Source organism: Suncus etruscus, chromosome 15, assembly GCF_024139225.1.
Source record: "Suncus etruscus isolate mSunEtr1 chromosome 15, mSunEtr1.pri.cur, whole genome shotgun sequence".
NCBI classification, from domain to species: Eukaryota; Metazoa; Chordata; class Mammalia; order Eulipotyphla; family Soricidae; genus Suncus; species Suncus etruscus.
Genome location: NC_064862.1, coordinates 19,566,214 through 19,577,308, shown reverse-complemented (window position 1 = coordinate 19,577,308; position 11,095 = coordinate 19,566,214). Strand labels below are relative to the sequence as shown.

At 51.1% G+C, this 11,095-nt stretch overlaps 1 non-coding gene across 1 annotated transcript; it reads left to right on the top strand.

The window, feature by feature from the left end:
• Positions 1-7,998: 7,998 nt before the first annotated feature.
• Positions 7,999-8,106, top strand: LOC126031855 (U6 spliceosomal RNA). Its single transcript, XR_007503668.1, has one exon. It is a non-coding gene; the product is annotated as a U6 spliceosomal RNA (small nuclear RNA).
• Positions 8,107-11,095: the final 2,989 nt, after the last annotated feature.

The following is an 11,095-nucleotide window of genomic DNA, read 5'->3' as shown; positions in this document are numbered from 1 at the left end:
GGTGCTCCAGCCCAGCCAGTGAGTTGTTCACCCCCTACCCCACCCCCGTCCCTGAGGCAGTTGCAACATGCCAATGCTCAGCCGTGCCAATACTAGCTATGGGGGAAGCACCTCGACAGCACCCCCCCTTCCTCCAGCCCCTGATACTTAAGAGTCCAAATCCGGGCCGGAGAGATAGAATGGAGGTAGTGCATTTATTTGCCTTGCATGCAGAAGAATGGTGGTTCAGATCCCAGCATCCCATATGGTCCCCCGAGCCTGCCAGGAGCGATTCTGAGTGTAGATTCAGAAGGGACCCCTGAGCGCTGCCGGGTGTGACCCAAAAACAAAACAAACAAAATAAAAGAGCTCAAATCCGGGCCGAGAGATAGTATGGAGGTAGTGCATTTGTCTTGCATGCAGAAGGATGGTGGTTCGAATCTTGGCATCCCATATGGTCCCCCGAGCCTGCCAGGAGCGATTTCTGAGTATAGATTCGAAGGGACCCATGAGCGATGCTGGGTGTGATCCAAAAATCAAAAAAAAAAAAAAAAAAAGAGAGAGAGAGAGAGCCCAAATCCTAGGCACTTGCTGGTCCCCACGCAGGCCACCTCCTCCATCTTGCCACAGGTTTGTACTTAGACCTACTTTGCCATCATGCCATCAGCTCCTTGCCTAACTTGATGGCCGTCCGATGTGTGTCAAGGCTCTAGCATACACACCATGCCCCTGGTCACAAGGCCCCAGGGCATAGGCTGGCCTGGCTCTGGCTCTGAGTTTGGAATCTAGGCCCGGCACAAGCCACATTTTGGCAAGTCAGACAGGATGGAAAGTGGAGCTAAGAAAGAGTATCAAGCCAAGAGTTGGGAGCTTATGGGGCTGAAGCAATAGCACAGCAGGGAGGGCGTTTGCCTTGCTCGTGGCAGACCCAAGTTTGATCCCCAGAGTCCCAGATGGTTCCTTGAGCCTGCCAGGAGGGATTCCTGAGTGCAGAGCCAGGAATAACTCCTGAGTGCCACTGGATGTGGCCCAAAATCCAAAATATAAAATAAAGGATGGGGCTTGAGCAATAGCACAGCAGTAGGGTGTTTGCCTTGCACACAGCTGATCCAGGATGGACCTGGTTCGATCCCTGGCGTCCCATACGGTCCCCCAAGCCAGGAGTGATTTCTGAGCGCAAAGGCAGGAATCACTCCTGAGCATCATCGCGTGTGCCCCCCCACAAAAAATTAAAGGAGTGGAGGACAGCAGGTGACTCAATACCCTGTACGAACCCAGAGGTGCTGAGAGAGCAGCCGCATGGGCCTCCGGGGCATTCGGACACTTTCACTGGCATGCCAGGTGTGGTCATGGATCTCTGGGTCCTCCTTCCAAAGCTGAGAGTTTCTATATTTTACAGGGGAGCATCGAGGTGGGAGTTCATACAGGAAACTGGGGACAGAGACAAGACTGCTTCCTCCTGCTTCCTCAAGCTGAGTGAAATTTGGGTAAGGTCAGTGCCCTTCTCTGTCCATCTGCACAGCAGGGGAGAGGCTCGTGAGCGAGCAGGGTAACGAGCCTAGATGGCGACCTGGGGCACAGCACTGGAAGTCACTGGAAGCCTCCCTCAAGCATCCTTGTGACAACCAGGAAATATCCCCAAGACACACACAGCCCAGGAAGATTGTCCTGGGAGGGCATATATGGGTAGGAGGGAGAGCTAAGAGATGATTGCTCTGCTTTGGGGTTCTGGAGGTTGCATAGTTCACTTGAGTGTGACAATATTTCAAACAGAATCTGCTGGGCCGGAGAGATAGCACAGCGGCGTTTGCCTTGCAAGCAGCCGATCCAGGACCATAGGTGGTTGGTTCGATTCCCAGTGTCCCATACGGTCCCCCGAGCCTGCCAGGAGCTATTTCTGAGCAGACAGCCAGGAGTAACCCCTGAGCACCGCCGGGTGTGGCCCAAAAACAAAAAACAAAAAAACAAACAGAATCTGCTGGGCCGGAGATAAAGTACAGCAGGCAGGGTGCTAGCCTGACCCAGGTTTGATCCCTGGTACTACATTTGGTTCCCTGGTATGACCCTAAAACAAAGGCGGAAGAGGAGAGGATGATGAAGGAGGAGGAGGAAGAGGAGAGGGAGAAAGAGGAAAAGGAAGAGGATGAAGAAAACAGCTTTATGCTAGATGAGAGAGGAGGAGGAGGTGGTGGAGGGGGGAGGAGGAAGGAGATGAGGAGGAGGAAGAAGAGGATGAGGAAGAGGAAGAGGAGACATCTTAGCTTTATGCTAGATGGTGAGTTATAACAATTTGGTACAAATGGGAACAGTCTCAGAAGTATAAAGCTCTAAGTTTGATTTCCAACACTGTCAAAAAAGGAAAAGAAAAAAAAGAACAGCCCATTTCACTGAGAGTCTGAGGCATAAAGAGGACTCCCCAGAGTCACACATCGTGGAGGGAACTGGTATTGCAGCCCTGGGTGCAGCAGGAGGATTCAGCAAGTAGCTTCCTCCACCCCAACCCCCATTTCTCCCAGCACCCACCATGGGTGGAGGGGTAAGTCGCAGCCAAGATGTAGGAAGAAGCAGAGAACATTTCTGCAGTTTTGTGCCAGATTTTGAACCACGCAACCCTTGGAGGAAGCAGGTGTGACACTGGAAAAGAGGAAAATAAAAAACAAACAAATGGGCCGGGAAGGTGGCATTAGAGGTAAGGTGTCTGCCTTGCAAGCGCTAGCGTAGGACGGACCTCGGTTCGATCCCCTGGCGTCCCATATGGTCCCCCCAAGCCAGGAGCGATTTCTGAGCACATAGCCAGGAGTAACTCCTGATCGTCAAACGGGTGTGGCCCCAAAAGAAACAAAACAAACAAACAAAAAAGAAACATTAAAAAAAGGGGGGGATGGGGGCTGGGTGGTGGCGCTAAAGGTAAGGTGCCTGCCTTGCCTGCGCTAGCCTTGGACAGACCTCGGTTCGATCCCCCGGTGTCCCATATGGTCCCCCAAGCCAGGAGCGACTTCTGAGCGAATAGCCAGGAGTAACCCCTGAGCGTCACCAGGTGTGGCCCAAAAACCAAAAAAAAAAAAAAAAAAAAAAAAAAAAAAAGGGGGGGGGGCAAAGTGGTAGCACAGCAGTAAGGTCTTTGCCTTGCATCCAGCCAACACAGGACAGACCCTGGTTCAAATCCCGCCATCCCGGGCCCGGTGAGATAGCACAGCGGCGTTTGCCTTGCAAGCAGCCGATCCAGGACCAAAGGTGGTTGGTTCGAATCCTGGTGTCCCATATGGTCCCCCGTGCCTGCCAGGAGCTATTTCTGAGCAGGCAGCCAGGAGTAACCCCTGAGCACCGCTGCGTATAACCCAAAAACCAAAAAAAAAAAAAAAAAAAATCCCGCCATCCCATATGGTCCCCCGAGCCTGGCAGGAGCGACTTCTGAGCAAAGTGCCACCAGGTGTGACCCTCTCCCCCCCCCCCAAAAAAAAAAACCCAAAACCAAAAAAAAAAAAAAAAAAAAAAAAAGCACCTCATCTGTGAGATAGTTTCTCCCAGGGTGAGAGGGAAAGACCCAGGGCCTGGCCCTCTGCAGAGCCTGCCCAGAAAGCAGGTGCTTCAATACTTGAGCCATACTAAGCCAAAACAAATTTCTGATAAGCGTCATCTGTCCCTTTGACCCCCACAAAACTGGCCTGAAAAGCTGCAGCCAGCCTGAGAGAATTGTAAGTGGAGCCATCGCAGCTCTGGTGGAAAACTTGCTCCTCTGTATCAGAGCTAAGGTACTGCCTCCTCTTCTTTCCACCTTCAGCGAACACCTCTGTGGAGGGCTGGGCCCACTGGGGCACCAGATGGAGGCCCAGCTTCCCCTGTTCTCAGGGCCCCTGGACTCGAGCGGCCTTGTCTCAGACCAGTCTCACAACGTAGCATCCATTGAGCATGGCCACTGAGGTGAAGCCCCTGGGAGGGTGTGCAAGGTAAGGAGGCTCCCCCAGGCTGGTGTCGCTGCCAGGGTGGGGCTCGAAGGGGCATTTAACCAGGTGAGGGGTGAGGCAAGGCGGTAGAGAAAGGAAGTTCTTTTGTTTTTGGGTTTTGGTTTGAGGGAGCCACAACCAGCAGCGTTCAGGGCTAATTCTTGGCTCTGTGCTCAGGGATCACTCCTGTCCAGGGCTCCAGAGACCACTGAGGGTGCCAGGGATTGAACCCTGCAAGCATTCTGCCAAGCATGCACCCTACTTGCTGTCCTATTGCTCTAATCAGGAGAGGCAGTGTCGGAGGCAGAAGGAGCAGGAAACAGAGAAATTTAGGGATTTTACAGGAACCACAGAGCCAATGAGGAGACTCTGGGTGCTGTGAGATGGAGATACCATGGGCAGAGTTAATGCCAGGCTCAGTTTTCCAATCTGTGAAATGGATTCAGTGACAAACCACCATGCAAGGCAGCTGAGCGGAGCGTGGCACAGCCTGGCAGCAGGAAGTCTCTGCCCAGGAGTCACAATCATGTGTGTTGTTGGATCCGTCTCATACACGTCGCTCCCAGGGGCCATAATGGCTGGTCCCCGGCCCCTGAAAGGCTTCTGCAATGCTCCTGCCTGAACATGCACCAGTACTGTGTGGGCGACCCTTCCTCCTGCCGTCTGACTCCTGGCTCTGTGCTCAGGGATCACTTCTGGCCAGGGTTTGGAGGACCACCAAAGGTTCCAGGGATCTTTACCCAGGTAAAGTGAACCCCATCTTACCCTCAGGGGCAAGTCTTTGCTTCAGCTCTGGAAAACTGGGAGAGGATTCTGGGTGACTGGGTTCCTGAGTAATGTGTCTGGAAAAGGAGCGCCCACCTGGCAGGCTCGGGGGACTATGGGATGCCGGGATTCGAACCACCGACCTTCTGCAAGCAAGGTAAACACACTACCTCTATGCAATCTCTCCGGCCCCATGAGAACATTCTATTTTTTTGTTTGTTTGTTTGTTTGTTTTTGGGCCACACCCAGTGGTGCTCAGGGGTCACTCCTGACTGTCTGCTCAGAAATAGCTCCTGGCAGGCATGGGGGACCATATGGGACACCGGGATTCGAACCAACCACCTTTGGTTCTGGATCGGCTGCTTACACATGGCTGACTTGGGTTCCATCCCCAGTACCAAGATGGTTCCTCAAGCACAGCTGGGAATAATCCGTGAGCACAGAACCAGGAGCAAGCCCTGAACCTCACTGGGTAGGACCCAAACTCTCCCTCTCCAAAAAAAAAAAAAAAAAAAAAACGGGTGGTGGTAGTAGAGAGATAGCATAGGAGGCAGAGTATTTGCCTTGCATCTGGCCTACCCAGTTCAATCCTGGCATCCCATATGATCCCTGAGTCTGCCAGCAATGATTTCTGACCACAGAGCCAGGAGAAACCCCTGCACACCACAAGATGTGGCCCAAAAGACAAAACAAAACAAAAAATAAATCATGAGTTCACAAAGTGACTTCAAAACAAAGCCTCACAGATGCCTCTGGGAATCACAATAGGGCTGAGACTTTCAATACTCTGAGGTGATATGACAGGAACTTGTGTGGGGTGATGGAGGGATGGCCAAGAATGAGCTTCCAGGGTTCAAGTTAAGTGAGAGGCAGTGGAAAGTCCCATGGCTGGCCTTGCCCTGCTGATGCAGCACCCTCAGGCTATGGGAATAATCCAAGACAGTGCCGGTGGGAGCACAGGAGGGAGCACAGAGCAGCACCAACCGTGTGATCTTGCCAGGGATCTACGCCTGATGAGATCCAGGTCTCTGTACAGGGACATGCACAGGGTGAGGGAAGGTGATCCTGGGAAGCTCTTCATCTGCCCCGCTCAGAATGTGGCTGGTAGGACACACAGCCTGCTTCTGCTATCAAAGACAGACACTGGGGTCGCTGGAGTGATAGGATGTTTGCCTTGCATGTGGCTCACTCGGGTTTGATCCCCGGCATCCCAGTTCTGCCAGGAGTATAGAATAGAACCAGAGTAAGCCCTAAGCACCATGGGGTGTGGCCCCCAATTTAAAAACAAACAGGGGCTAGAGAGAGAGCGCAACGGTAAGGCGTTTGTCTTGCACATGGCCAACACAGGACGAACAGTAGTTCAAATCCCAGCATCCCATATGGTCCCCAGAGCCTGCCAGGAGCGACTTTTTTTTTTTTTGGTTTTGGGCCACATCCAGTGATGCTCAGGGGTTACTCCTGGCTGTCTGCTCAGCAATAGCTCCTGGCTGGCACGGGGGACCATATGGGACACCGGGATTCGAACCAACCACCTTTGGTCCTGGATCGGCTGCTTGCAAGGCAAACACCGCTGTGCTATCTCTCCGGGCCCCAGGAACGACTTCTGAGCGTGGAGCCAGGAGTAAGCCCTATGCGCTGCCAGGTGTGACCCCCAAAAATAAACAAACAAACAAATAAACAGGGGCAGGAGAGATAGCACAGCAGTAGGGTGTTTGCCTTGCCTGACCCAGGACCAATGGTGGTTCAAATCCCGGCATCTCGTATAGTTCCCTGAGCCTGCCAGGAGTGATTTCTGAGTGCAGAGATGAGTAACCCCTGAGCGCTACTGGGTATAACCCCCCAAAAATAACCCACCCACCCAAACAAACATACCTAACAAACAGGGGCCAGAGACATAGTAGAATGGTAGGGCATTTGCCTTTCATGCAGCTGATCTAGGACAGATGGTGGTTCAAATCCCGGCATCCCATATGGTTCTCCAAGCCCGCCAGGAACAAATTCCGAGTGCAGAGCCAGGAGTAACCCCTGAGCACCACTGGAGGTGACCCCATAACAAAAACAAAACAAAAGAAAATAACAAACAGACCAAAAACCACCCAGCAAACTGGCATTTGGGAAAGGAAGATAGTAATGATTGAGTCAAGGATCGGACACCATAGCTCTTTCATGGCTCCTGCCCTGAATGTTCAGAGACATTATGCAGATAGAGACACTGACCAAGAACTAGAGACCTTGCACAGCAAAACTAGGGTTGACGTGCGGGCCTCTCTACAACACAGATCACCTGGGTGACTGAGAAATCAATGACCCTTGACTTCCTGGCTTGTGACCTGGAGCAAATACCATGTCCCTCTAGGGACAGTTTGAGTGTGTCACCAAATATTGGGTTGTACCAGTTCCTTTAAAGTCAACTTCCTCGAAGTGCCCAACCTGTCCTGTGTCGTTTTCGGACCTGGCAGTCCATCTTGGAAGAGCCAGGGGACTCACAGGTGAGTAACTGCTAACAGAGGCCTACCAGGTCTGCAGGACTGAATGGAAAAGGTGCCTAAAACAGCGGTTCAAGGCAGAGCACAAATCTTTTGGTTTTTGTTTTGTTTTATTTGGGCCACACTTGATGGCGATCAGGGGTTACTCCTGGCTCTGCACTCAGAAATTGTACCTAGCTCAGGGTACCATATGGAATGCCAGGAATTGAACCCAGTTCTGTCCTGGGTCAGTCGAATGCAAGGCAATGCCCTACTGCTGGCTACCACTCTGGCCCCATCTTTCGGTTATAGGTGGGGAGAAGGTTATGCTGGGCAGAGGGTTTCTGAGCCCCGCAAAGGTGCCCTGAGACCACCCCGGGTGGTACTTAGTCCCTGGGCCTGGCCATGTTAGGCTGTTCAAGCTCAGCCATTTTGGAAGCTACCAATGCATTACCTGGTGGTGCTCAAGGGCCCGTGAGATGCCGAGGACTCCTCACTCTTGGCACTGTCTCCCCAGCCCATGAAACGTAAGCTTTCTGTCCCAGTTTTCAATCTCCCTCGGGTCCAGATACAACCTCCCATCAAACAAAAATTCCTTAGGCCAGAGAGAGATAATACAGGGGTTACAGTGCTTGTCTTGTCGGTGGCCAGTCCTGGGTCAATGCGTGGTAACACAGGTTTCCTTGAGAAGCACCAGGAACGGCTCCCAAATCACAAAAAAACATCCTGAAATTTCTAGAACAGTAACGCATTGGAGCAAGATCTATTTCAAAAGATTAGGATGTTGATTTCCCCATAAGATTTGCAATCTTGTGAAATGCCCTTTCAATCAAATCCCCTATCTTGTCATGCTCCCTTTGGCAGGACATATACTAAAACTGGAACAACACAAAGATTAGCATAGGCCCTGTGCAAGGATGACATGTAAATCCTCTGTCTCATCTCTCTGATCTAAAGGTGATTGACACAGTCATCAGTGAACAAAACAAAAGTCCTTTGTAGAGAAAGAAAGAAGAAAAAGGATGGCCCTGGTTGGAATTCCCAGCACCACTGAGAGACTCCCAAGCACTTGGAGCACTCCTGAGCAAAGAGGCAAGCACAACTCCTGAGAACCTCAGGGATGAGCCAAAACAAAAAACAAAAAAAGTCCTTTGTATAAACATGAAATAACGCCCAGCCTCCTCAAATAAAACCACAAATTGACAGGATGTTTACACATCAATCACATGATTTAGGATTGATTAGGGATTACTATTTTTTCAATCATACCCAGCTGTTGGATTAACTAGATTCCATCCTATTTAGGATATTTCTTTTTTGCTCATGCTTGGATAGAAGCACCTTTGAATTGAAGCATCTTTTTTTTTTTTTTGGTTTTATTTTGTTTTGAGTCACACCCGGCAGCACTCAGGGGTTACTCCTGGCTCTACGCTCAGAAATTGCCTCTGGCTTGGAGGACCATATGTGATGCCAGGGATCAAATCACAGCTGGGGATCGAATCATGGTCCGTCCTAGATTGTCCTAGATTAGTGCAAAGCAGACGCCCTACTGCTTACACCACTGCTCCAGCCCTTTTGTTTGTTTTTGTGCCACACCTGGCAGTGCTCAGGGTTTAGTTACTTCTGGCTCTGCGCTGAGAAGTCACTCCTGGCAGGCTCAGGCTTGGGGGACCATAAGGGATGCCAGGAATCGAACCAGTGTCTGTCCATCTTGTGCAAGGCAAATGTCTTACCGCTGAAGATAAACTTCAAGCTTGAAGCACCTTTTGGATTGGTGCCTTAGACCACCTGTTCTCCGCCCCTGGGTGTGGTCTTGAACTTTCTCTTGCTGGTCTTAGTGCTGGGAGTGGACGGCTTACAGTGGAAGGCTCTGAACTGTTTCATCCGCTTAACTGTATATGGATTATTTCCTGTGTAGTCGTTTGCGTCCAGACCCATGTCTGCTCAATTCCCTGGGATTGGGCTATTAGGCTTCCACTTCACTTGGCAATTATCAGAGCTTACTCCTGGCACAGTGCTCGGGGGACCTTATGGGCTGCCAGAGATCAAACTCCAGTCAGCCCTGTGCAAGGCAAGTGCCCTCCCCACTGTGCGAATTCTCTGGACCCATATTTATTTCATCTTTCCAGAAAAAACTTAGAACTTTTGGTGAAACAAAAAAAAAAACCCCACAATTTATAAAGTTCTCATAAGAGGGGACGGATGTTGTTCAGTGGTAAAACTCTATTTTCGGTATTTTTTTTGGCCACACCCATTGACACTCAGGCGTTACTCCTGGCTATGTGCTCAGAAATTGCTCCTGGCTCTGGGGACCATATGGGATGTGGGGAGTTTGAACCACTGTCCGTCCTAGGCTGCTGCACACAAGGCAGATGCCTTATGGCTTGTGCCACCGCTCCGGTCCCTTGCATGTGGGATTCCAGGAGATCGAACCTCAGTCTAGGTTATTGTGTGCTAGGCAAACAAATGCCCTACTGCCAGTGCCACTACTCCAGCCCCTCAGTGGTAAAACTCTTGGACTTTTATGTATAAGGTCCTGGCTTTGATCCTGGTCACCACAAAAAATAAGGGTGGATGAAGGGGCCAGAATGATACCACAGTGGGGAGAATGTTTGCCTTGCATGCAGTCAACCTGGGTTCACTCCCCATCAATTCACAGGGTCCCCCCAAGTCACCAAGAGTGATTCTTGAGCACATAGCCAGAGAAACCTGCTGGGTATGGCAAAGAAACAAAAACAAAAATGGGAGTCAGAGGAACAACCAAGAGACAGAGCTCTGATGAGATGCTGAGAGACAAAGTTGAGCACATGCGTTATAAGCAGGGGACCCAGACTCTCTCCCTGGCACCTCACTGTCCCCTAAGCATCACCAGAAGCAACCTGAGCACTGTATCAAGAGTAGCCTCCAATGGGACCAGAGCAATAGCACGTGACTGACCCAGGACTGACCCGGGTTCGATCCCCAGCATCCCATATGATTCCCTGAGCCTCCCAGGAGTGATTTCTGAGTAGAGCCAGAAGTTTTCTTTGAGTGCTGCCGGGTGCGGCCCCAAAAACAAGGGAGAGAAAGAAGAGAGGAGGAGAAAGAGAGGAGAGGGAGAGGGGGGGAGGGGAGAGAGAGGGAGGGAGGCTCCCAAGTACCGCTACTTGGAAAAAAAAAAAAAGGTAGAATATTGTGAGAAGGAAGAAAGTTTATAAAACTATGGAAAGGCTGACTGAGAGAAACACCCTTAATGCCGAGGCTGATCAAATGCTTGGTCACCCCTGCTGTGCTCAGGACTTACTCATGGCTCTGGGCTCCAGAATCACTCCTGACAAAGGAGTGTAAAAGATCAAGGCTGTCTCAGCTGAGTGCAAGGCAAGTGCCCAGCCTGCTGAGCGCCCCTCAGTCACCTGAGCCTGCTTTCTACGACTGAACCTCAGCTTGAGAAATGAGACCTCTCTCTAAAGATGTCATTTCTCTTTAAGATCTCTTAGTAGGGTGTTGCCTTGCACGCTGCTCATCTGTGGCATCCCATATGGTCCCCAGAGCCTGCCAGGAGTAACCCCTGAGTGCTGACAAATACGGCCCCAAAACAAAAAACAAATAAAATGATCATCTGGGTTGTTTTTTTAGTGTGTGTTTTCCAGGGGGTGGAGCGGTTGTTAACTCCAGAACTGCCACTTGGGGAGAATTATTGCCTTAAACCCACTGCTTGGGAGGGTGGAACTGAAGAGAGCTCACGGGGCACTATTCCAGCCCCCGGCACCGTTCCCAGCAGCAAACAGCCCCTTCCTTACTGCATTTTTCAGGCTTCTGGGCAGTTGCTGTTCAGGGCAGCAACTGGAGTTTTCAACCGAGTCCCGCACACGCATTCCCCATTGCCTCCTGACCACCTAACACGAGGGTGTCCCAGTGACCCAGGGAAGGGGGTTACTCACCACGCTGTCGCCCCCAGGTTCT